Raw genomic sequence first — 26,505 nt, forward strand, 5'->3', positions numbered from 1 at the left:
TTTGGATCATCTTTACTATCATTATTCTGAATTCTTTTTCAGGTAGACTGGCTATTTCCTCTTCATTTGTTAGGTCTGGTGGGTTTTTACCTTGCTCCTTCATTTGCTGTGTGTTCTTCTCTCTTCTCATTATGCTTATCTTACTGTGTTTGTGGTCTCCTTTTTGTAGCCTGCAGGTTCGTAGTTCCCGTTGTTTTTGGTGTCTGCCCGCAGTGGGTAAAGTTGGTTCAGTGGGTTGTGTAGGCTTCCTCATGGAGGGGACTTCTGCCTGTGTTCTGGTGGATGAGGCTGGATCTTGTCTTTCTGTTGGGCAGTTCCACGTCTGGTGCTGTGTTTTGGGGTATCTGTGGCCTTATTATGATTTTAGGCCACCTCTCTGCTAATGGGTGGGGTTGTGTTCCTGTCTTGCTAGTTGTTTGGCATAGGGTGTCCAGCAGTGTAGCTTGCTGGTCTTTGAGTGCAGCTGGGTGCTGGTATTGAGATGGAGATTTCTGGGTGATTTTTTCCGTTTGATATTATGTGGGGCTGGGAGGTCTCTTGTCGACCAGTGTCCTGAAGTTTGCTGTCCCACCTCAGAGGCACAGCACTGACTCCTGGCTGCAGCACCAAGAGCCTTTCATCCACATGGCTCAGAATAAAAGGGAGAAAAAGTAGAAAGATAGAAAGAAAGAAAGAAAGAGACAGAGAAAGAGAGAGGGAGGGAGTGAGGGAGTGAGGAAGGAAGGAAGGAAGAAAGAAGGGAGGGAGGGATGGAGGAAGGAAGCAAGGAGGGACGGAAGGATAGAAAGAAAGAAAGAAAAGATAAAATAAAGTTAATAAAATAAAAAATAATTATTAAGAAAAAAATTTATTTTTAAAAAGAAGAATAAAAAAACAGATAGAACCCTAGGACCAATGGTGGATGCAAAGCTATACAGACAAAATCTCACACAGAAGCATACACATACACACTCACAAAAAGAGCAAAAGTGGGAAAAATAATAAATCTTGCTCTCAAAGTCCACCTCCTCATTTTGCGATGATTCGTTGTCTATTCATGTATTCCACAGATGCAGGGTATATCAAGTTGATTGTGGAGCTTTAATCCGCTGCTTCTGAGTCGGCTGGGAGAGATTTCCCTTTCTCTTCTTTGTTCTCACAGCTCCCAGGGCTCAGCTTTGGATTTGGTCCCTCCCCTCCGTGTAGGTCGCCGTAGGGCATCTGTTCTTCGCTCAGACAGGACGGGGTTAAAGGAGCAGCTGCTTCAGGGGCTCTGGCTCACTGAGACCGGAGGGAGGGAGGGGCACAGAGTGTGGGGCGAGCCTGCGTCGGCCGAGGCCAGCGTGACGTTGCAGCAGCCTGAGGCGCGCCGTGCGTTCTCCCAGGGAAGTTGTCCCTGGATCCCAGGACCCTGGCAGTGGCGGGCTGCACAGGCTCCCCGGAAGGGGGGTGTGGATAGTGACCTGTCCTCTCACACAGGCTTCTTGTTGGCGGCAGCAGCAGCCTTAGCATCTCATGCCTGTCTCTGGGGTCCATGCTTTTAGCCACGGCTTGTGCCCGTCTCTGGAGCTCCTTTAAGCAGCGCTCTTAATCCCCTCTCCTCACGCACCAGGAAACAAAGAGGGAAGAAAAAGTGTCTTGCCTCTTCGGCAGGTCCAGACTTTACCCCAGACTCCCTTCCGGCTAGCTGTGGTGCACTAACCCCCTGCAGGCTGTGTTCACACGGCCAACACCAATCCTCTCCCTGCGCTCCGACTGAAGCCCGAGCCTCGGCTCCCAGTCCCGCCCGCCCCAGCGTGTGAGCAGACAAGCCTCTCAGGCTGGTGAGTGCCGGTTGGCACTGATCCATTGTGCAGGAATCTCTCCGCTTTGCCCTCCACATCCCTGTTGCTGTGCTCTCCACTGTGGCTCCGAAGCTTTCCCCCTCTGATACCCGCAGTCTCCGCCCGCGAAAGGGCTTCCTTGTGTGTGGAAACCTTTCATCCTTCACAGCTCCCTCCTACTGGTGCAGGTCCCGTCCCTATCCTTTTGTCTCTGTTTATTATTTTTTCTTTTGCCCTACCCAGGTACATGGGGGGACTTTCTTGCCTTTTGCGAGGTCTGAGGTCTTCTGCCAGCGTTCAGTAGGTGTTCTGTAGTTGTTCCATGTGTAGATGTATTTCTGGTGTATCTGTGGGGAGGAAGGGGATCTCTGCGTCTTACTCTTTCGCCGTCTTCCCCTTAAATCCCAGCATTACTTTGAATGGAAGTGGTGAAAGGAGACATCCTGGTCTTGTTCCTCATCTTAGAGGAGTTTTCAGTGTTTTCATGACTGAGTGTGACGTTAGCTGTGGGCTTTTCTTATATGCCCTTTATCGTGATGAGGAAGGTTTTTTCTACCTCTATTTGTTTGAGTATTTTTATCATGAAAGGGTGTTGAATTTTGTCACACTTTTTGCATCAGTTGAGATGATCATATGTTTATTTCTTCATTCTGTTAATGTGGTGCATTGCGCTGATCGATTTTTGTGTGTGTTTAGATATCCTTGCATTCCAGGAATAAAACTTATTTGGTCATGGTGTATAATCCTTTTAATATGCTGTTGAATTTGGTTTGCTTGTGTTTTGTTTAGGAGTTTTGCATCAATATTCATAAAGGATATTGGCCTGTAGTTTTCTTGTAGTGTTTTTATGTGAGTTTGGTATCAGGTTAATGTTGGCCTCCTAAAATCAGTTAGGAAGTGTTATCTCCTTTTCTATTTTTTGAAGAGCTTAAAACGGATTGGTCAATGAGCATTTTAAAAGCTCCCCATGTGATTCTAATAGGCAGCCAGGGTTGATAACCAGTGCTGAGCAGAGTGTGGTCCCTGTGCCAGTTGCATTGACATAACATGGGAGCTTATTAGAAATGTAGAATGTTGGGTCCCACCCCACACCTACTGAGTCAGAATCAGCAATTTAAACAAAATTCCCAGGTGACTTCTATGCATATTAAAGTTTGGGATGCTGGTGTTTATTAGGATTGTGACAGGTGTCCCAGATTACCTGATAAGACTCATGGGGTAATTGTTTCCCAGGCCAAGATAAGATTCACTGAATCAGATTCTGGAGGGGAGGAGCCTGCAAAGCTCTCTTTTAAAGCATTTTAAAAAGCACCGCAGGCAATTCTTATTTTCTGTGAAATTTTGGAAAAACTGCCTAGGTGATGGAGCTTAGCAGTGCAGTGATTCTCAACCTTGGGCATTCTGGAGCAAAGGGACATAGTTGAGGGACGGGTGGTGGGAGGTAATTGGGGAGTGGCTGTAGTTCTTGATGCAGGGGATGGGAAGAGTGACATGCTTGTAACTCATACCCTTCTGTACAGGTTGAGTATTTTTTCCCCCCATGAACATGTATTGCTTTCAAAGTAAAAAAATCCAAAAAAACCCCTAAAAGATAGGTTTTTTTACTTATATTCTGAGAGGTTTAGATTCAGTAGTTCTGGGGTGGAGCTAGAACTCTATGGTGTTTAAAAAAAAATCTCGCAACTGAATTGGTAGCAGTTTTCAATTGTTCTGCCTACCTCCAGTTTCTTCCCCACTTTAGTGCACTCTTGCTCCTGTTGCCTGGGTTATCTTCCTAAAAAACAAATCTGATCAGACCCTCAATAGATATTTCTTGAATGGATGAATCCCTTTTACTCTTTGCTTGTAGTTGACTCCCCATTGTCTATAAGAATTAATACCAAACTTTTTAATAAGGCATGTAAGACCCTTTATAATCTGACTGCAGCCCACATCTTCAATCTTCTTTTCCTATCATTTTCTCATCTCTTTCTATATATTTTCTATTCCACCCACCAAACTATTTACTGTTTCCTGAACATAGCTAGAATTCTTGTGCCCCATATCCTTGCTTAAGACTCCATTCTTTGCCTGTGTTGTTCTCTTTTCCTGCCATGCCACATCACACATTTTCTCATTCTGGAGTATGCACTTACTCTTCAGGTTACAGCTCAAGTTTATTCTCACCTGTGTAGCTTTCTGCATCTCACCCAAACACAGTTAGGAGACTACTCTATATTCTTCTAGTGCCTTCCAGTGATCTATCCTTTTTTTTATTGCATTCACAGCATTGTATTGTAATTATTTAATGTCTATGTCCCTCCTATGAGCTCCTCCAGGTCATGGACCGTGTCTTCTTTGTCTCTATCACACATAGCACCTAGCACAGTTTTGTCAGATAAGTGTTCACTGACAGTTTATAGAATAATCATTTATTCATTCATACTGAAAATATTTACTGAACATCTCCTGTATGCCAGGCACTGTTCTAGGTGTTGTAGATACAGTGGTGAAAGAGACAGACCAAGTCCTTTCTCTATGGAGCTTGAATTTTAAAGGGGAGAGACATAAAATACACTAGTAAAAAATTAAGATATTTTTTGATAGTTATTAGTTCTATGAAGAAAATACAACAGGATAATGGGATAGAGAATATGATATATTTTATATTTTTAAAAGATAATTCTGGCTTCTGAGAGTTTAATGGATTATAGGAGTAAGAATGGAAGCAGAGAAATCAGTTCCAAGGCTATTGAAATAATCTGGACAGGAGGTGATGATGGCCTGGACTAAAATACTGGTGGAGGTGGTGAGAAGTGCCTCGGGATTCAGGATGTACTTAGAAAGTGGAGCCATCATTGCTTATTACTTGCCAATGTATTAGATCGGGGGGGGGGGTGTGTGTGGGGGGAAGGGGAGGGAGAGGGGGAGAGGAGTCAGGGATGAGTCATAAGTTTATTTGGCTTGAGCACCTGGATCCTGCGTGTGTGTGTGTGTGTGTGTGTGTGTGTGTGTGTGTGTGTGTGTGTGTGTGTTTGAGAGAGAGAGGGAGGGAGAGAAGAGATATTGAGAGTTCTGTTTTAAAATTTGAGATGCCTATTTGAAATGAATAAAACAATGTTACCTTTTGTCAGTCTAAAATTTCTATCAGCTGTGTAGCATGAGGAACACTTCATTCCCCTTTGCTTATTGTTCTCTGATTTGTGAGAGCAGAGGTGAGCGAAGTAAGCATATTGACAGTTAAAAATCAGTTTGCTGAGGCATGAAAGTTGCTAGAGTTTACCTAGGTTTTTCTTATATCGTACCCTTTGCGAATATTAAATGGAGACAAGATGTTGTTTGCCCCTCCCCTTCCTTATTCGGTTTACAAAATAACCTGACCCACACAACTAGCCTTTAACAAGGGCTATGTATCAATAGGTCTGTGAAGGTTAATAACATGTGGATAGAATTAGTTAGGATAGGTTAACTGGTGTGTGGCAAGGAAAATAGCTGAATTGTCAGAGTCAAATATGGGTATTATATAGTTCCCCCAGTATAGATGAGAATTTACTGGTAGCAAAATATTCTTAGAAGTTAGACACTGCTAAACAGTAATGATGATTATCCAGTATTGGGTTTGGCCTTATTTGAAACATTAGACCCTAGAGTTTGGATACCAGCCCAGTGAGGCCACTGGCAAGAACTACTAGCACAGACACAGGAGTTTTAAATTTCTGGGACTCGAGGCTATATTCTAGGAGACTGCTGCCAAGGTGGGGCTGGCCACAGAGGTCTGCTTTTTCTACCACAGAAAATAACTGCTTTTTGAAATACATCCTTAAAAGGAAAGGATGGATTTTTTCACTATAACCTCTTGGCTAGTTTCAGGAAGGGGTTAAATTTGGCTTAGATAAGTAATGGGTTTGGATGGAGTTATTACAATTTGTGTCCAGAAAAATCAGAAGACCTATTTTTTTCTCAAAGCATCTTCTCAAAAGATTCTATTTAGCAGTTGGCCCTTCTATTGGGGTGTGAGAGGCTTTGATGTTCTCTCTCTGGCTGCTGGTATTGTATCAGTGAGTTAATTGCCACTTTACAACAGTTTGTAGTTAAGATCCTGGGATTAGAATTTTTATTCCAACTGATTTACTTTCAGATTGTTAAGAATGAGACACAAAGAGTTCATTGTTTCTAATCCATAAGGCAGAGTACACTATGCAGATTTGTGGGAAGAATTTCAGAGCAGGCATTAAAAATAGTAAATTATATTAATAAGCAAAGCCTCTTCAACTCCACCCTCTTGACTCTTGGGATGCAGCTGATAAACAACCACTCACACTTTTTTTTTTTTTTTTGAAATTGCACTGAAACACATGGATCCAGCAGGGTGAACATTTTGCTGTTTTATGAATACTTTAACAAACTTCTCTTACTTGCCCCTAACTCAGACTCACTTGGATTTCAAATGTGAACAACAGTCTAATGGAATTCACTGTTTGTGTTTTTTTAAACAAATGGTTGTTAAGGAACATCTGGTTACAGTTAATAAAGTTCCTTGTGTATGTGTGTGTGTGTAATATGTCTCCAGTTGTAAGGTTCATTTCATTGCCAGACTCAGATCTTCTTATTGCACTGGGTTCTAGAAAAGGTTTTGTTAGTTACACATTTTAGAGCATGATGAAATGCAGAGTAAAATTTTCTTTTTCTTTTCTTCTTCTTTATCAAGCAAAAGATGACTGATGTTTCCCCATTCTTCAGACTTAATAGGACAATCACAATGTAGCGGTATTCTTTGTTACATTGGCCAATGGGAAAAAGGATTTTAGGGGTTGATGAGATATTAATTATTTTATCCAGTTATTTCTGGGAGGAGCGAGTAATATACTCTTGACATTTTGGACAGCATAGTTCTTCATTGTGTTTGTCTATGTTCTGTACATTGCTAGATGTCAAGTATCCTAGCTGTCCCTCCCTCCCCTGCAAAAAATGCCAGTAGTGTTCTCTGAGTCATGATGCCAAACCAAATCACCTCCACACCTTTCCAGATGCCCCCTGGGAGTAATGCTACCTTGAGATTGAGAACTACTGCTCTACTTTAAACCCCTCATATTTCAGAGGAGGAGACTGAAGACCAGAGAGACCTGCTTAAGGTATACAGCTATTGACAAAACTGGACTGAAACCCAGCTCCCCTGAATCCTCGCCTAGTGTCCTTTCTTGCAATATATTTTGAAGGGCTCATTTGAATACTTTCATGCTGATGCCTTTAGTGGTTTTAGGGAGTTTTGACTGGTGGTAAGGTATTCCTAGGCATACATATTGTCAAAGGACAGTAGAATCTGGAATTTAATTAAAGAATAATATACTCTAATTTTATTCATCAAAGAAATTTTGTGCATGTCTGTTGTGTGACAGTTTGGAAAAATGGTACCTCTCATAAGTCTCTACTCTTGAAATAATATAAATGGGAAGGGCTGGTGATATGAAGAAAATTCCTGAAGCATCTAGACAGTGATCTATTTTAAGTTAATATGCAATGAAATGCTTACAATCCATTTTCTCCTTTCCTCTCCGTAGGTCCTTCCCAGTATTCACTAGGAATCACTAGCATTTTTTCTTCAGTTATTCCTCCTCCATAAGTTGTAGATGATGTACAGATTTCTCCTTATTTACTAGTTATTTAGTCCAGGTCAGAGTGTGGACTGATCAGGTGCCTGGCAAAGACTGTGGCTTTTGGGTCCTGGCTTTTTCACCAGTAAAACTGAGGCAAAAGGACTTCCCTGGTGGCGCAGTGGTTAAGAATCTGCCTGCCAATGCAAGGGACACAGGTTTGATACCTGGCCTGGGAAGATCCCACATGCTGTGGAGCAACTAAGCCCAGCACCACAACTATTGAAGCCTGCATACCCTAGAGCCTGCACTCTGCAACTACTGAGCCCACGTGCTGCAACTACTGAAGCCTGCACTCCTAGAGCCCATGCTCTGCAACAAGAAAGAAGCCACCACAATGAGAGAGCCCATGCACCACAACGAAAAGTAGCCCCCGCTCACCACAACTAGAGAAAGCCCATGTGCAGCAACGAAAACCCAACACAGCCAAAAAACAAAACAAAGAAACAAACAAAAAAACTGAGGCACAGAAGTAAACACAGAACAGTCTTCTGTATCATGAGGTTTCTGCCTGAGATTATTAAATGTGTTTAGATCTCTCATGGAGGAGAGAAAGAATTGAAAGTACAAGTTGGAGCTTTCTGAGGATCCCTGGGGACTTATCCTCTTCTGGACAGCCTGCTGTTTTTCTGTTTCTTTTTTCCTTGTTTTCCATGTTGAGCTTCCCTTTGGAGGATTTTTCTCTAACAGTTCCTGTTTAGTTCCTTTCTGATCATGCTGAAACTTTTCCTGAGTGGACTTAGGCAGTCTGTATTTGGGCTGAGATGAGAGGTGATCTGTGTTTCTCCCCCTTCATCTCTGATCCCATTCAGGAGCATTTTCAGTGTAAGTTCCATACTTAGTATGATGACTCTCCCTCTTCCTAGGTGGGCCAAACACTACAAAGATCTTGCCTGCCACGAGAAAGGAAAGTAAACCTCATGGATTCTATAGGCTTTGAGCAAATAGTGTTAATAACTTGATTTTGAGGAGAGACATTTTTATGTTCTACCTTCTGTTCCAACTCATCAATAGCTCCAAGACCTATTCTTTTTTGGCAGTTAATTTTAAAATAGCTTTATTTAGATATAATTCACATATCATATAATTCACCTACTTATCATGTACCATTCAGTGGCTTTTAGTATATTCATAGAGTTGTGCAACCATCACCGATCTTAAAATATTTTCATCTGTCCAAAAAGAAACTGTGTACCCATTACAAAGGCCTACTTTTTAGCCTAGGTCAGTGTCAATAGTAATAGCTAATATTTGGTGAGAGCTTATTCTGTGCACTGGGCTGAGTATGTGCATGTGTTATTTCATTTAATACTTGACACAACCCTGCAAGGTAGGGACTGATATTACCCCCATTTTACAGATGAAGAAACTGAGGCCAAGAGACATTTAAAACAGTTTATAAGGATTCAAACCCAGGCTATCTGACTCCATAGCTTTTTAAAAATATTAATTAATTAATTTTTGGCTGTGTTGTGTCTTCACTGCTGTGTGTGGGCTTTCTCTAGTTGTGGCGAGCGGGGGCTACTTCTCGTTGTGGTGCACAGGCTTCTCATTGCAGAGGGGCTCTAGGCGCACAAGCTTCAGTAGTTGTGGTGCATGAGCTTAGTTGCTCCACGGTATGTGGGATCATCCTGGACCAGGGCTCGAACCCGTGTGCCTTGCGTTGGCAGGTGGATTTTTAACCACTGTGCCACCAGGGAAGTCCTGACTCCACCGCTTTTAACAGCTCATCACACTGTCACGTTTTGGTCATGTGATAGGACCAAGCACAGTTCTCCCTCCTTTTCATCAATATGAACTATGATTTGAGATGTTCTATCATAAACAGGTGAGTGATTCATTATTTATTGATTAGGCACTGTGACAGAAGCAATGTGGCATGCAGAGAGAACTAAGAGATTGTGTCCTCTAGAAGCTTGACTATTTTTATAACATAGGGCCACACTTGAGAGATGCCATATATGCACCACAGATGGTCGATATTTTTAAGCTCAGTGGAAGGAAATATTAATGTGGACTGGAATGATTAAAAAAGACTTCCAGAAAGAAGTAGGTTCTAGCTGAATCTGGATGGGAATAAGATCAAAGGCATAGGGTTGGGAATGCCATGAAGCATGTTGGGAGGACCTTGAGATAGGTTGGAGATGGGGGAGGAGGGGTAGACCATTGTAGAAGTCAGACTGTGAAGTGCCTTGTGTGTCAGGCAAAGAGTTCATTCATTTATTTAACAGATGTTTTCTGAGCACTTATTATTTACCAAGCACTCATATAGACACTGAGGGTAGAGCAGTGAGCAAAAGACAAAAATCCCTGTCCTTAAAGAAATTGAACTCTATTTGGGGAAGTAGATGAAAAACGAGTCAGTTTTATGACCAGATGGTGTGATCAAAGAAAGGGGGATAGGGGGTGTCAGGTATAGTGGATGGTGGCTGCAGATTTAAAGAGTTTGAACTTTTTCCTATAGGTAGCAAGCAATCATTGACAAAATTCACACCTCATATTTTGGCATGGTGTTTATCCTTGGGATTGCCTAAGAGAAGAGTGCTTTAGAAGTGAGATGTGAGAGGCCTGGAGGCAGGTAAGAATGTCAAAGGCAAGTGGGAGCTAGGCCTGACTTCTCTGAGTCTAGCAGCTGTGGTATAGTGGAAAAAGCACTGGATTTGGATCCATATGGTTTATAACAAAGCTTTGAAGTTTCATTAGGTCCCATTTGTTTATTTTTGTTTTTATTTCCATTTCTCTAGGAGGTGGGTCAAAAAGGATCTTGCTCTGATTTATGTCATAGAGTGCTCTGCCTATGTTTTCCTCTAAGAGTTTTATAGTTTCTGGCCTTACGTTCAATATGGTTTAGACTCTGCTGGTAACCTTAGGTCACTTCACTTTTCTAAGCTTTTTTCCTCTTCGGTATTTTAGGGACAGAAATACCTAACTAACAAGAGTGTTATTAGGATTACTTGAGGTAATATGAATGAAAACTTCGTTAGTTGTATAATACTTTACAAATGTGAAGAGTTACTATTATCGAAAGTGCCTGTGAAAACTGCATTTCTGTTCTTTTCAGTCATTCCAGTATTCTGATAGCAATTTAATTTTTTGTGTCAACTAAATCATAAATTAGAATTTAAAATAACAAAGTACAGTTTGTGCCAGGCATTCTCTAAGAGGTACTGGGCTAGACACTGGGAGTGCAGTGGTAACCACAACTGCGTTTACCTCAGAAAGTTTTCTTTCTGCTTTGTTCAAGACTGCCAGCATGAAAGAAGGGAAACTTGCTTGTGGAGGAGGTACTACATGTAGAAATGGCCACATTTCTCCTGTAGCCTTGCCCTGTATAGCAACCAGTCCTCCCATCACACACTAAACTGTGTATCACTGAACCCTGATATCTCTTTCAGTCTCTGTCTCTCAGTATTTGTCTCTCTCTGTCTCTCTCATTCATTCATTTGCACATATATTTCCTTCTGCCTGAAGTGCCCTTCCCTGCCATATTTTCCTGACAGACTCTAATTCCACATCCTCAACTCATGTCTCTCCTCCTCTAGAAAGACTTCACTGATGTCTTTCTCACTGTTGTTACTGCGCTGAATTGTAGTTGTTCCATGTGAGTGTCCATCACCAGAATGAGCTCTTTGAAGCCAGGATTATGCTTTGTCTCTCTCTGGGTCGCTGGTGCTTAGTACTGGGAGTAACGTTAAGGAAATGCTTACTGACTGAATCATAACTATACAGATACTTAAACCTGACCTAGGAAATCCTTCAAGAGGTCTATGTTTTAAAAAATGTTTCCAAAGTGGTTGTATTATTTTATATTTCCACCAAAAATATATGGGAATTACAGTTGCTCCACATCTTCAAATTTACACTTGTTATTGTCAGTCTTTTTTATTTTAATTGAATACAATATTATATTAGTTTCAGATGTTCAACATAGAGATTTGATATTTATATACATTACAAATTGATAACTACAAAAATCAACTAGCCATACACCATACAAGTTATTATAATATTATTGAGTGTATTCCCTATCCTGTACATTATGTTCCTGCGACTTATTTATTTTATAACTAGAAGTTTGTACTTGTTAATCCCCTTCACACACCCTCTTGCCCCCTTCCCCTCTGATGACCACCAATTTTTTCTCTGTATCAGTGGGTCTGTTTCTGTTTTTGTTTTATCTTGTTTTTTAGATTGCAAATGTAAGTGAAATCATATGGTATTTGTGTATCTCTGCCTGACTTATTTTATTCACTTAGCATAATACCCTCTAGGTTGATCCATGTTGTTGCAAATGGCAATATTTCATTCTTTTTTCATGGCCGAGTAATATTCCATTGTATACATATACCATATGTTCTTTATCCATGCATCTGTTGATGGACAGTTAGGTTGCTTCCATATCTTGGCAATCGTATTGGGTTTGCGAAAAAGTTCGTTTGGGGTTCCCATAAGATGTTATAAAAAACCCGAGCGAACTTTTTGGCCAACCCAACAAATAATGCTACTATGAACATTGGGGTGCATGTATCTTTTCCACATTTTTCTTGATATGTACCTAGAAGTGGAATTTCTGGGTCATATGGTAGTTCTATTTTTAGTTTTTTGAAGAACCTCCATACTGTTTTCTGTAGTGGCTGCACCAGTTTACATTCCTACCAACAGTGTACAAGGGTTACCTTTTCTCTACATCCTTGCAAATATTTGTTGTTTTTAGACTTTTTGATAATAGCCATTCTGACAGGGGTGAGGTGGTATCTCATTGTTGTTCTGATTTGCATTTCTCTAATAATTAGTGACGTTGAGCATCAATTAGTGATGTTGAGCACCTTTTCATGTGCCTGTTAGCCATCTATATGTCTTCTTTGGAAAAATGTCTATTCAGGTCTTTTGTCCATTTTTTGATTGAGTTGTTTGTTTTGTTGATATTAAGTTGTATGAGCTGTTTATATATTTTAGATATTAACCCCTTTCTGGTTACATTATTTGTAAATATTTTCTCCCATTTAGTAGGTTGTCTTTTGAGGTTTATATATAGCAGTGTGTATACATGTATATATGTATATATAATCATATATGTACATACGTGATTATTTTAATTTGCTGATCTCTTAAGTTCAAATGCGTTTTAACAACCCTACATTTTTACTCTCCTCCCCTCAACAATTACTGACATCATATTTTATATCTTATTTTTTTTATCCCTTAACTCTTATTGTAGATATAGATGATTTTACTACATTTGTCTTTTAACCTTCCTACTAGCTTTTTTTTTTTTTTTTTTTTTTTTTTTTTGCGGTACACGGGCCTCTCACTGTTGTGGCCTCTCCCGTTGCGGAGCACAGGCTCCGGACGCACAGGTTCAGCGGTCATGGCTCATGGGCCCAGCCGCTCCGCGGCATGTGGGATCCTCCCAGACCGGGGCACGAACCCGTGTCCCCTGCATCGGCAGGCGGACTCTCAACCACTGCGCCACCAGGGAAGCCCCCTACTAGCTTTATATATGGTTGATGGAGATGGAGGGGATAGTGCCAGTGCCAGTGCCAGGTGTGAGCCAGGGCTTCCCCTCTTCTCAGGGGCCATTGCTACCCTATAGGGGCAGAGTAAGGTCCTAAGTTGCTGGAGCAGAAGCCCTAAATGGTCTGGTCTGAGCTGGCTCAGTTCCCTTCAAGTGTATGCCCTTCCCCTTCCCAGCACTGGCACCCTTGCCCCAGAGGGGAGCAGCAGTGGAGCAAGAGGGGCTGGTGTGGGTATTCACCATGGGTCAGGGCACATGCTGTGGCACTCTGGCCATCGTCAGAAATCTGTTCTGCCTCTGATGTGCCACCTGTGCAATAGCCAGTATTGCCCTCCTCCTCCCTGCTCAGATGCCACTTAGGGTTTAGCTTGGGTGATTTGCACTACTCTCTCTTCTAGATAGCTCATTTGCTTTCTGTATTATCTAATCTACCTTTGGTTCCCCTAGTTTATTTTTCTTTTTCAGTTATTGTATTCTTCAACTCTGATTCTTTTTTATGTATTATAACTCATTTTTGAAGTTTTCACTGTGTTCATGCCTTCTCCTAAATTTGGTGAACATCTTTATGATCATTATGTTAAACTTTTTATCAGGTAGATTTATTTTCTTCAATTTGTTTAGGTCTTTTTCTGAGATTTTGTCTAGTTCTTTCATTTGAAACATATTCCTCTGTCTCCTCATTTTCCTAATTCTCTGTGTTTATTTTTATGTACCTGGTAGGTCTGTTATATCTCTTGATCTTGTAGATGTGGCCTTATATAGGAGACGTCATGTGGGGCCCAGCAGCATACTTCCTTCTGGCCACCAGAGCCATGTCCCCTATGTTGGCTGTGTGTGCCCTTCTGTTGTGGTGAGGCTGACTGCTGCAGGTGTGCTGATAGGTGGGGCTGGCCTCTGGCTGAGGGTTGTGAGGCCCTCCTTTGCACAGTTGCTGCAGGCATGTTGGTGGGTGTTGCAGGCCCCCGGCATGACTGAATGTGATGCGTGGTGGCACACAACTCTCATGGGTGTGCTGGTGAGTGAGGAAGGCCCCTAGCGCAGCTTGTTGCATGACCTGGTGGTGCATGAGTGACACAGGCATGCCGTTTGGTGGGCTACACTTCTGGCGCATCTAGCTATGCAGCCTGGTGGTGCGTGCGTGTTGTGGGTGTGCTCGGTAGGTGGAGCAAGCCCCCAGTACAGCTGATTGTGTGGCCTGACTGTTTGCAACTACTTTTTGTGCACTGGCGGGCAGGGTAGGCCCTTGGTGCTCCTGGTCGTGAGTCCCAGCAGTGCGTGATTGTTGCAGGCATGCTGGTGGGTGAGGCAGGCCCCCAGTTCTAATAGATTAGAGAGAGGATTCCTAAATAGTTCCCAGCAGTGCCAGTATGGTAGAATGAGATCAAAAAATGGCTGCTGCCAGCATCTTAGTCCCCAAGGGTAGTAGCAGCTGCCTCTTGCCTCTTTGGGAGGCTTCCCCAAATCAGCAAGTGGCTCTGACCCAGGTGCCTTTCATACTGCTGCCTCTGTGTTGGGAGTTGGAGCATGTGAGATTTTGGGTGGCCCTTTAAGAGTGGAGTCTCAGTTTTCCTACAGCTTTCCAGCTTTCCCAGACATAAGCACCACTGGTTTTCAAAGTGAGACGTTCTGGGAACTCATCTTCCCTGTGCAGAACCTCTGGGCTAGGGAGCCCAATATGGGGCTCAGATCCCTCCCTCCTCAGAGAGGACCTCCACAGTTTGCGATATCCCTCTCTCTCTTGGGTTGCTGCACCGGGATTGTGGATCCAGAGTAGACCACGTCCCCACCCCTCCTATTCATATTGTGTTTCCTTCTTTATAACTTTAGTTGTGGAAAATAGTTTCTACTTATGTTCAGGTCATTCTCACAGATAGTTGTTCTGTAAGTAGTTGTAATTTTGGTTCCCATGGAAGGGGGTGAGCTCAGCGTCTTCCTACTCTGCCATCGTGATCTCTTTCTCTATATTTATATGTATTTAATGAATTTATACATAAATCAAAGGCTTAATAAATGAAAAGCATATCAGAGAGATGCTGTAGAATATAGTATTAAGGCTATATAACAGTGATCAGAACATAATTCTAGAGCCAGACTACACTGTATCTCCTTCACCTGCTAGAGGTGGGACCTGGAAGCAAGTTCTTTAATCACTCTCTGTCTCAATTTTCTCATGTATAAAATGAAGATCATAATAGTCCCTACCTCACAGAGTTGTTCTGAGAATTACATGAATCATATATATAACGTGCTTAAGACAGATCCTGGAACATAATAAGCACTCTGTAAACATTAGCTCTTTTTACCTGAATCAAATAATCAGGCATATCATGGATAAGGCAGTTTGGGATAAGGCTGATGATCTCTTTAATTTCAATATTACTGAAAACAAACAATTCTTGAGTGCCTGCCATGTGCTAGGTACTAACGCAGAGTTGGATAAAACTTGCTGTGTGATGCCTTCAGGGGCCTTTCCTTCATGTTTTAAAAGATTTTCCTGGAGAAAGTCCTTGACATTTTAAGATTGTAGTCACACATCATATTAGCATCTCTACTAAGAGTTTCTTGTAAAAGTCTCAATAGTTCACTCAGAAAAGAATTCCTGTTATCTTTGTGCATATAGCTACAAGCATATTTCTAGGTTTTCCTTAGACAGGTCTCAATTTCAAAACCTTTCACCCCAGACAACCACTGATCTATTCTTTATCTCTAAATTAGAGAATATTATATAGATGAATCATGTAGTATGTGACTTTTTGAGATTGGCTTTTTTTCCCACTTTTTTTTTTTTTTTTTTTTTTTTTGCGGTACGCGGGCCTCTCACTGTTGTGGCCTCTCCCGTTGCGGAGCACAGGCTCCGGACGCTCAGGCTTAGCAGCCATGGCTCACAGGCCCAGCTGCTCCACAGCATGTGGGATCCTCCCGGACCAGGGCATGAACCCGTGTCCCCTGCATCGGCAGGCGGACTCTCAACCACTGCGCCACCAGGGAGGCCCCCACTTTTTTTAAAATGCCCTTTCGATCAATCCAAGTGTAGCAATAGTTCATTCCTTTTTATTGCTGATTAGTGTTACCTTGTAAGGATGTACCAGTTCGTTTATTCATTCTCCAATTGAGGGATGTTTGGATTGTTTCTAATTTTTGGTGATTACAAATACAGCTGCTTTAATCGTTATAATACAAGTTTTCTTATGAACAGAAGTTTTATTTTCTAGAGGATAAATGCCCAGGAAGGGACTGTGGGCTCATATATATACGTGTATAATTTTCTAAGAAAATGCCTAGCCATTTTCCAGTGTGGCTGTTCTAATTTATATTCCCACTAGCAATGTATGATAATTCCAGTTTCTCTATATCCTTGCCAGAACTGGGTACTGTTAACTATATTTTATTGTAACCATGCTAATAAGTGTGTAGTGGTATCTCATCTGGGCCTTAATTTGCTTTTCCTTAATGGCTAATGAGGTTGAACAACTTTTCATGTGTTTATTTGACATCTGTATATTTTCTTTGGTCAAGTATCTGATCAAGTATTTTGCCCATTATCTATTGGGTTGCTTATTTTCTTACTTTTTGGCTTAGTGAATCCTTTATGTATTCTGGATATGAGTCCTTTGTTGGATAGGTAATTTGCAAATATTTTCTTCCAGTCTGTAGCTTATCTTTTTAAAAATCCTCTTATTAGGGTCTTTCACAGAGCAAAAGTTTTAATTTTATGTAGTCCAATTTATTTACTTTTTCTTTATGGATCATGCTTATGGAGTCATGTGTAAGAAGATGTCACATAACCCTATGTCACTAAGATGTTATCTTATGTTTTCTTGTAGAAGTTTTATAATTTTAGGTTTTACATTTAGCTCTATGATCTATTTTGAGTTTATTTTTATATAAGGTGCAAGGTTTAAGTTGAGCTTTTATTTTTATTTATTTGGGTTTTTTTGACCTATGGGTGTCCAATTGCTCCACACCATTTTTTGAAAACCTCTGCCACTTCTTAACTGTGACATCTTGGGAAATGACTTAACCTCTCATGGCCTCAATTTTCTTTTCTCAGAAATGGGGATAATAATAGGTCCTACCTCCTAAGGTTGAAGTGAGGATTTCAGACTATATGTTTAACTGCCTAGTACACAGTAGATAGTAGTAGCCATTATTATTATTTATTTTATAGAGTTTCAAATTGTGAGATTTTACTTTATGGTTTATAAAATTTGAGAACATATAATACATTATTCCTTTTAATCCCTTCAAAGGATGTTAGGGTGCATGGGTCAGTGCTGAGGTAGGGTTCTGGCAGATGGGTTCTATTGAGGTGATGACTGAAATCACTTATAGTCAGGAAGTGATAGCAATTTCCAGTTGGGAGGGGAGCTGAGCCCAAGGCCAGTTCAATACTGTATAAGGCAAGAGTGTGTAGCAAAAAACAGGAAATGAAAAGTGAATTCAGATGTTGTGGAAGTCAGGAGGAATTCAAGAAGTTCTTCCTGATTAAATAGGTAAGGGCAAAGGAGTTTTGGACCCTGAGTATGAACAAAGCAGGATATTGAGGTACCCTCTTGTGGAGTGCTTGCCTCATAGCTTAGTTTAAATGTGTTGGCCTTGGTTTTTTACTTTAGGATGGTTTTCACTAGCTATGTAGGAAGCATTTTGCCCTCTGTTCTCGAAACGAATCTAGTCCAAGACTGCATTTTGCTGTGAGCACAGTTGTTTTGGTGCCAATAGCCTGGTTATGTGCCAGGTTCCCTTTGAGTAGCATTTCTAAAACATACTGCTCAGGAGAGCTGAAAAGGCTGAAGAACCCTCTCAGGAAGTTGATTGTGCCTGTGGTAGGTCTTGGTCTGGGAGCCATTTCAAAAGCTGCATACCACTGCCACTTTGTTGATCCTTACTATGGTCTCTGGCACTCCATGCCATGTTGGCTCCCCAGGAAGTCTCCTTAGTCTCCCTGAGAAAGAGCTGGCAGCTTCAATGTTTGTTTGTGTGTGTATGTGTGTGTGTGTGTATTTTACTTCCTCTTTGATCAGTGTTATGAGATCCTTAGGTGAATTAATCTTTTGTGACAAGCATGTGCAGGATACCTTGAAAGAAAGTATGCTCTTAAATGGAAAAGTTGTAGTCACAACCAGTCTGAGCAGAGATCCTTATCAGTCTGGTCAAGTGTAAAGTTTTACCGCTTGGAGTGGTGTCATTGGAAACTGACAGTGCTATTGAAATTACCTCTGAGCTGCAGGATATGACAAAACACATATGTTTTATTGCACAGTGCTGAAGACCAGCTTAATGTAATGGTTTATGTATGAATCTCCAAGATAATAATAGCACTTGACTTTAGCCCTTTGCAGTTTAGAAAGCCCTGCACTGTTCTTTATTTAATTTGATCCTTACAACAAGTATGAGAGAGGGAGGACAGGGATTATTATTTATATTTTACAGATACAGTGCTGTCAGTGTGTTCCAACTGGAGGGGCCTGGGATATCATCCATAGTTGTCAAGAGCATAAGCTCTCAGGCAGATTGCTTATTTAAAACATTTAAAAAAATTTGGTAATATATATATATATAACATAAAATTTACAATTTTGAACATAAGTGTACAATTCAGTGACATTAATTACATTTGACATGTTGCATAACTATCACCACTGTCTTTTCCCAATTTTTTTTCATCACCTCAGACAGAAACTCTGTAACCGTTAAACAACTTCCCATTGCCCTGTCCCCTCAGCTCATAGTAACTTCTGATCCACTATCTGTATGAATTTGCCTCTTCTATATATTTTATATAAGAGGAATCATATACTATTTGTTTTTTTAATATATGGCTTATTTCACTTAGCCTAATGTCTTCAGGGTTCATCCATTTTGTAGCACACTTCTTATTGCCAAATAATGGATATTTTATACACACATACCCATGCACCACATATTGTTTATCCATTCATCCATTGATAGGCATTTAGGTTGTTCTATATATTGGCTTTTGTAAATAGTGCTGCTATAAACATTCCTGTACAAATTTTTGTTTGAATATGTTTTCAGTCCTTTTGGGTATATACCTAGCAGTATATTTGCTGGGTCATATGGTAATTCTATGTTTATGGTTCCTTAGCAGCTGCAATATTTTACATTCCCACCAGCAATGTACAAGTTTTCTGACTTTTCAATATCCTCACCAACATTTATTATTCATTTACTTGATAATTACTGTAGTAGTTATGAAGGGGGTATATTATAGTTTTAATTCTCATTTCCCTAATGATTAAGGATGAGCAGCTTTTCATATGTTTATTGGCCATTTGTATATCTTTTTTGGAGAAATGTCTATTCAAATCCTTTGCCCATTTTAAAATTGAGTTACCTACGTATTTGTTGTTGGGTTGTATGAGTTCTTTACGTATTCTGGGTATTGACCCTTACCAGAATCATGATTTCCAAATATTTTCTCCCATTTTGTAGGTTTCCTTTGTACTTTTCTTCACAAGAAAATCACATTTTGTTTATTAATTTCCATTATTGATATAAAAGAAATGATTCATTGGCTTTTTTTGGCACTTTCTTGATGATGTTCTTTTGTTACCAAGTCCAAACACATTCTGCTCACTGCACAACAGGCCAATAAATCGGGAGATGAGGTGTTGTGGCAAGGAATAACAGCTTTATTTATAAAGCCAGTTGACTGAGAAGATGGTGGACTAATGTCCTAGAGAATCATCTTACCCAAGTCAGAATTTAGGCTTCTTTTATATACTAAAAGGGGAGGGGGTGTGGTTGGTTGTTGCAAACTCCTTGGTGTCAGAATCCTTTGTTCTTGCAGCTGTCCATGTAGGTCAGCTCACGATGTTCCTGCAAACCTCGGACAAGACAAATGTTATTCTCTGTTCTGTAACTTTTTATCTCTAGATGAATGGAAAAGTGTTACACCTCTAAAGGTCAGAACCTTGAGAATGGACTATCCTGTATATTTCAGGCTATAGGCAACATTCTTAACTGGAAGCAAAAGCCATAGAATGCAAAGGTTAAAGTAAAAGAAACAGATCCAATATGGAGTTCTTCCCTATTATACTTTGATGCATGAAAGTTTTAAATTTTGATGGAGTACAGTATATATATTTTTCTTTTTTGCTCATAATTTTGTTACCATATTATTCGTTTTTATGGATGAATAGATAGATCCATTGTAGATATATACCACATCTTCTTTATGCATTCATCCATCAAAGGACACTTAGATTTTTTTCCACATATTGGCTAACAAACAATTTTGCAATGAACATGTGGTGCAGATATCTTTTGAATTAGTCTTTTCATTTTCTTCAGGTGAATACCCAGAAGTGGAATTTGCTGGATCATATGGTAGTTCTATTCTTAATTTTTTAAGGAACCTCCATACTGTTTTCCCTAGTGGCCGCACCAATGTACATTCCCAGCAACAGCTCATAAGGGTTCCCTTTTTTTCACATCCTCACCAACACTTGTTATTTCTTGTCTTTTTGATAACAGCCATTGTAAGTGTGAGGTGATATCTCATTGTGGTTTTGATTTGCGTTTTTCTGATCATTAGTGTTGTTGAGCATCTTTCCATTTGCCTGTTAACCATCTGTATGTCTTTAGAAAAATGTTTATTCAGATCTTCTGACCATTTTTAAATCAGATTGTTTGTTTTGTTTTTTTGCTGTTGAGTTATATGAATTCTTTATGTATTTTGGATATTAACCCTTTATCAGATATATGATTTGCAAATATTTTGTCCCAATCAGTAGGGTGCCTTTTCATTTTGTTGATGATTTCGTTTGCTGTGCAGAAGTTTTTTAGTTTGATATAGTCCCACTTGTTTATTTTTCCTTTTGTTGTCTTTACTTTTAGTTTCAGATCCCAAAAATCATTTCCAAGATCAATGTCAAGGAAATTACTTCTAGGAATTTTATGGTTTCAGATCTTACATTCAAATCTTTAATTCATTTTGAGTTAATTTTTGTGAATGGTGTAAGGTAGTGGTTCAGTTTCCTTCCATCACATGTGGTGGCTCAGTTTTCCCAGCACCATTTATTGAAGAGACTGTCCTTTCCCCATTGTATATTCTGGACTCCTTTGTCATAAATTAATTGGCCATAGATGTATGGGTGTATTTCTGGGTTCTCTCTTCTGCTCCATTGATCTATGTGTCTGTTTTCATGCCAATATCATACTCTTTTGATTACCATTTACATGAATAACTTTTTTCCATTCTTTATTTCAGTGGATCTATTTCTGTCTTTGGATTTAAAGGAAGTCTGTTGTGGATAGGATATAGCTGGATCCTGTTTTTCAATCCTTTCTATGAAGCTCTGCCTTTTTATTGGGGTGTTTAATCCATTTATACTTCAAAAATTTTTTTTTAATTTTTAAAAATTAAAAAAAAATTGTATTGGCGTATAGTTGATTTACGTTATGTTAGTTTCAGACGTACAGCAAAGTGAATCAGTTATACGTATACATATATCCACTCTTTTTTAGATTCTTTTCCCATATAGGCCACTACAGAGTATTGAGTAGAGTTCCCTGGGCTATACAGTAGGTCCTTATTAGTTATCTATTTTATATATAGTAGTGTGTATATGTCAATCCCAATCTTCCAGTTTATTCTTCCCGCTTAATCCGTTTACACTTGAGTAATTATTGATAGGTAAGGACTTAACTTCTGCCATTTTGATATTTATTTTCTGTACGTCTTACACGTTTTTGTCCCTCATTGTCTCCATTACTGCCTTCTTTTGTGTTTAGTTGTCTTCTTTTGTGTTTAGATTTTTTTGTAGTGAACCATTTTTATTACTGTCTCATTTCCTTTTATGTATATTTGTTACATATTTTATTTGTGGATACCATGGGAATTACATTGAACGTCCTTAATTTATAACAAACAAGCTTGAATTTATACCACCTTAACTCTAGTAGCATACAAATTTCTGCTTTAAAGTTCTGTTCCTCCTCTGTGTATTGCTGTTGTTACATATTACATCTGTATACACTGTGTATCCAATAACATAAATTTATAATTATTTTTATGCATTTGTCTTTTAAATTACATAGGTCATAAAAAGGTGGAGTTACAAATCAAAAATACCATAATTGTAGCTTTTTTATTTTCATATAGTTACCTTTACAGGAGATCTTTATATCTTCAAATGATTTTGAGTTATTGTCTAGTGTCCTTTTATTTCATCCTAAAGCAGGGGTCCCTAACCCTTGGGCCATGGACCGGTACTGGTCTGCGGCCTCTTAGGAACTGGGCTGTGCAGCAAAAGGTGAGCAGCAGGCAAGCAAGCTGCTCCCCATCACTCCCCATCGCTCGCATTACTGCCTGAACCATCCCCCTGCCTCCCCCCACCCCCCGTCGGTGGAAAAATTGTCTTCCAGGAAACCAGTCCCTGGTACCAAAAAGGTTGGGGACTGCTGTCCTACAGGACTCCCTTTGGCATTTCTTACAGAGGAGGTATAGTGGTGATGAACTCCCTCACCTTTTGTTTATCTGGGAATGTTTTATTTTCTCCATCAGTTTTGAAAGGTAGCTTTGATGAATGTAGAATTCTTGGTTGACAGTTTTCTTTTTGTTTTAATATTTTGTGTCATCCCACTGTCTTCTGACCTCCCTGGTTTCTGATGGGAAATTGGATGTTAATCATAATGAGGATCCTTTCTACATGACCAGTCAATTCTCTTTTGCTGCTATCAAGATTCTCTCTATATTTTTGGCTTTTGGAAGTTTGATTACAATGTATCTCACTGTGAATCTCTTTGAGTTTATCCTTCTTGGAGTTTGTTGAGCTTCTTGGATGTACAGATTTATGTCTTTGATCAAATTTGCCGTGTTTTTGGCTATTATTTATTTAAATATTCTTTCTGTGCTTTTCTCTCTTTACCTTCTGGCAGTCCCATAATGCATATTCTCCTCTGCTTGATCATGTCCCACACATCTCTTAGACTCTGTTCATGCTTTAATTTCTATATCTTTAATGTATTCTCATTTTGTTCATACATCATACTCCTGATTTTCCTTAGTTCTGTATGTTTTCCTTTAGCATATTTAAGACAGTTGTTGTTTTGAAGTCTCTGTCCGGTAAATCTGATATGTGGATATCCTTAGAGACAGTTTCTGTTGGTTAATTTTGTTCCTTTAAATGGGCAATACTTTTATGTTTCTTTGTGTTCCCTAAGATGTTTTTGTTGTTGTTGTAAACTGAATGTTTGAATATTATAAGGCAGTATCTCTGGAAATAAGTTTCTCTCCCTTCCACAAAATTTTCTCTTTCCAGTTTTATTACTACTTTGGCAAAGACTATATCCTTTGTCCTTCGCCCGAGGGGTCACCGAAGTCTCTGTTTCTTAGCTTATATTCAGCTAGAATTTTGATACAGATTTTCTTGTCTGCAGGAGGTAAAAACAAATAAACAAACATCTCTCCAAGTTTTTCCAGATTGTTTCTGTGCCTGGACCATCCTTCAATGGTTAGGGAGGCTTCCACTGAGACTAGGGATTGGTCCAAGGTGAAAGCTTATGGTCGTCTCAGTTTTTTTCTGAGTATGCATCTTACCCTGGGCACGCATGTGGTTTCTTAAATTCCTCATATACACAGTCGCTTTTAAATATCCTAATTTTCTTATTTTTATATAGCAGTTTTTTTTTGTTTGTTTGGTTTTTTTTTGCGCTATGCGGGCCTCTCACTGCTGTGACCTCTCCCGTTGCGGAGCACAGGCTCCGGAAGTGCAGGCTCAGCGGCCATGGCTCACGGGCCCAGCCGCTCCACGGCATGTGGAATCTTCCCGGACCGGGGCATGAACCCATGTACCCTGCATCGGCAGGCGGACTCTCAACCACTGCACCACCAGGGAAGCCCTATATAGCAGGTTTTTATTAGTTATCTATTTTATACATATTAGTGTATATATGTCAATCCCAATCTCCCAATTCATCCAAACCCCCCCCGCCCCCCAGTTTCCCCCTTTGGTGTCCACATGTTTGTCCTCTACATCTGTATCTCTATTTCTCCCTTGCAAACCGGTTCATCTGTACCATTTTTCTAGATTCCACATATATGGAAGCTCTCTTCCCTTAATCTCTCTTTCTGATCTTTCATTGTTAGCATATAGGAATGCAGGAGAGTTCTGTGTATTAATTTTGTATCCTGCAACTCTAGCAAATTCACTGATGAGCTCTAGTAGTTTTCTGGTGGCATCTTTAGGATTTTCTATGTATAGTATCATGTCACCTGCAATCAATGACAGTTTTACTTCTTCTCTTCCAATTTGTATTCCTTTTATTTCATTTTCTTTTCTGATAGCCATGGCTAGGACTTCTAAAACTATGTTGAATAAAAGTGGTAAGAGTGTACATCCTTGTCTTGTTTATTATCTTAGAGGAAATGCTTTCAGCTTTTCACCATTGACACCAGTGAGTATGATGTTAGCTGTACGTTTAGCCATATATGGCCTTTATTATGTTGAGGTAGCTTTCTTCTAAGCCCACTTTCTGGAGAGTTTTTACATAAATGGGTGTTGATCTTTTAGTTTTACTGGAGTATAGTTGCTTTACAATGATTTGTTAGTTTCTGCTGTACAGCAAAGTGAATCAGCCTCACATATACAGATATCCCCTCTTCCTTGGATTTCCTTCCCATTAAGGTCACCATAGAGGATTGAGTAGAGTTCCCTGTGCTATAGAATCTGTTCTCATTAGTTACCTATTTTACACATAGTATCGATAGGGTATATATAACAATCCCAGTCTACCAATCCATCCCACCCCTGGTAGCCTTCCCCCCTTGGTAGCCATATGTTTGTTCTCTATGTCTGTGTCTCTATTTCTGCTTTACAAATAAGTTCATCTATAGCATTTTTCTAGATTTCACAGATGTGCGTTAATATACGATATTTGTTTTTCTCTTTCTTACTTCACTCTGTATAACAGACTCTAGGTCCATCCATGACTCTACAAGTGACCCAATTTTGTTCCTTTTTATGGCCAAGTAATATTCAATTGTATATATGTACCACATCTTCTTTATCCATTCTTCTTTTGATGGACAATTAGGTTGCTGCCATGTCCTATCTATTGTAAATAGTGCTGCAATGAACATTGGGGTGCATGTATCTTTTTGAATTATGGTTTTCTCTGGGTATATGCCCACAAGTGGCATTGCTGGGTCATATGGTAGGTCTATTTTAGTTTTTTAAGGAACTTCGATACTGTTCTCCATAGTGGCTGTATCAGTTTACATTCCCACCCACAGTGTAAGAGGTTTCCCTTTACTACACATCCTCTCCAGCATTTATTGTTTGTATATTTTTTGATGGTGGTCATTGTGACCGGTGTGAGGTGATACCTCATTGTAGTTTTGATTTGCATTTCTCTTATAATTAGTGATGTTGAGCATCTTTCCTTGTGTTTGTTGGCCATCTGAATGTCTTTTTGGAGAAATGTTTATTTAGGTCTTCTGCCCATTGTTTGTTTTTCTAGTATTGAGCTGCATGAGCTGTTTGTATATTTTGGAGATTAACCCCTTGTCAGTTGCTTCGTTTGCAAATATTTTTTGCCACTCTGAGGGTTGTCTTTTCGTCTTGTTTATGGTTTCCTTTGCTGTGCAAAGGCTTTTAAGTTTCATTAGGTCCCATTTGTTTATTTTTGTTTTTATTACTCTAGGAGGTGGGTCAAAAAAGATCTTGCTGCGTGATTTATGTCAGAGTGTTCTGCCTATATTTTCCTCTAAGAGTTTTATAATGTCTGGCCTTACATTTAGGTCTTTGCATTTTGAGTTTATTTTTTGTGTATGGTGTTATAGTTTCCTTTTTCTTACATGTAGCTGTTCAGTTTTTCCAGCACCACTTATTGAAGGACTGTCTTTTCTCCATTGTATATTCTTGCCTCCTTTTCAAAGATTAAGTAAGCATAGGTGTGTGGGTTTATCTCTGGGCTTTGTATCCTGTTCCATTGATCTACATTTCTGTTTTTGTGCTGGTACCATGCTGTCTTGATTACTGTAGCTTTGTAGTGTAGTGTGAAATCAGGGAGCCTGTTTTTCACAGCTTCATTTTTCTTTCTCAAGATTGCTTTGGCTCTTTGGGGTCTTTTGTGTTTCCATGAAAATTGTAAAATTTTGTTCTCATTTGATAGGGATTGCATTGAATCTGTAGATTGCTTTGGTAGTATAGCCATTTTTGCAATATTGATTCTCCCAATACAAGAATGTGCTATGTCTCTCCAACTGTTGGTGTCATCTTTGATTTCTTTCATCAGTATCCTATAGTTTTCTGAGTACAGCTCTTTTGTCTCCTTAGGTAGGTTTATTCCTAGGTATTTTATTCTTTTCATTGCAATGGTGAATGGGATTGTTTCCTTAATTTCACTTTCTGATCTTTCATTGTTCGTGTATAGGAATGCAAGAGATTTCTGTGCATTAATTTTGTATCCTGCAACTTTATAAACTGATTGATTAGCTCTAGTATTTTTCTGTAGCATCTTTAGGATTTTATATGTATAGTATAATGTCACCTGCAAACAGTGACAGTTATATTTTTTCTTTTCTAATTTG

At 39.7% G+C, this 26,505-nt stretch overlaps 1 protein-coding gene across 1 annotated transcript in view; it reads left to right on the top strand.

Moving 5' to 3' along the window:
* The window catches only part of OPHN1 (oligophrenin 1), a 599,190-nt gene that overhangs the window by 61,930 nt on the left and 510,755 nt on the right, over nucleotides 1-26,505 (top strand). The window lies entirely within an intron of this gene.

This window comes from Delphinus delphis, chromosome X (assembly GCF_949987515.2).
Source record: "Delphinus delphis chromosome X, mDelDel1.2, whole genome shotgun sequence".
NCBI classification, from domain to species: Eukaryota; Metazoa; Chordata; class Mammalia; order Artiodactyla; family Delphinidae; genus Delphinus; species Delphinus delphis.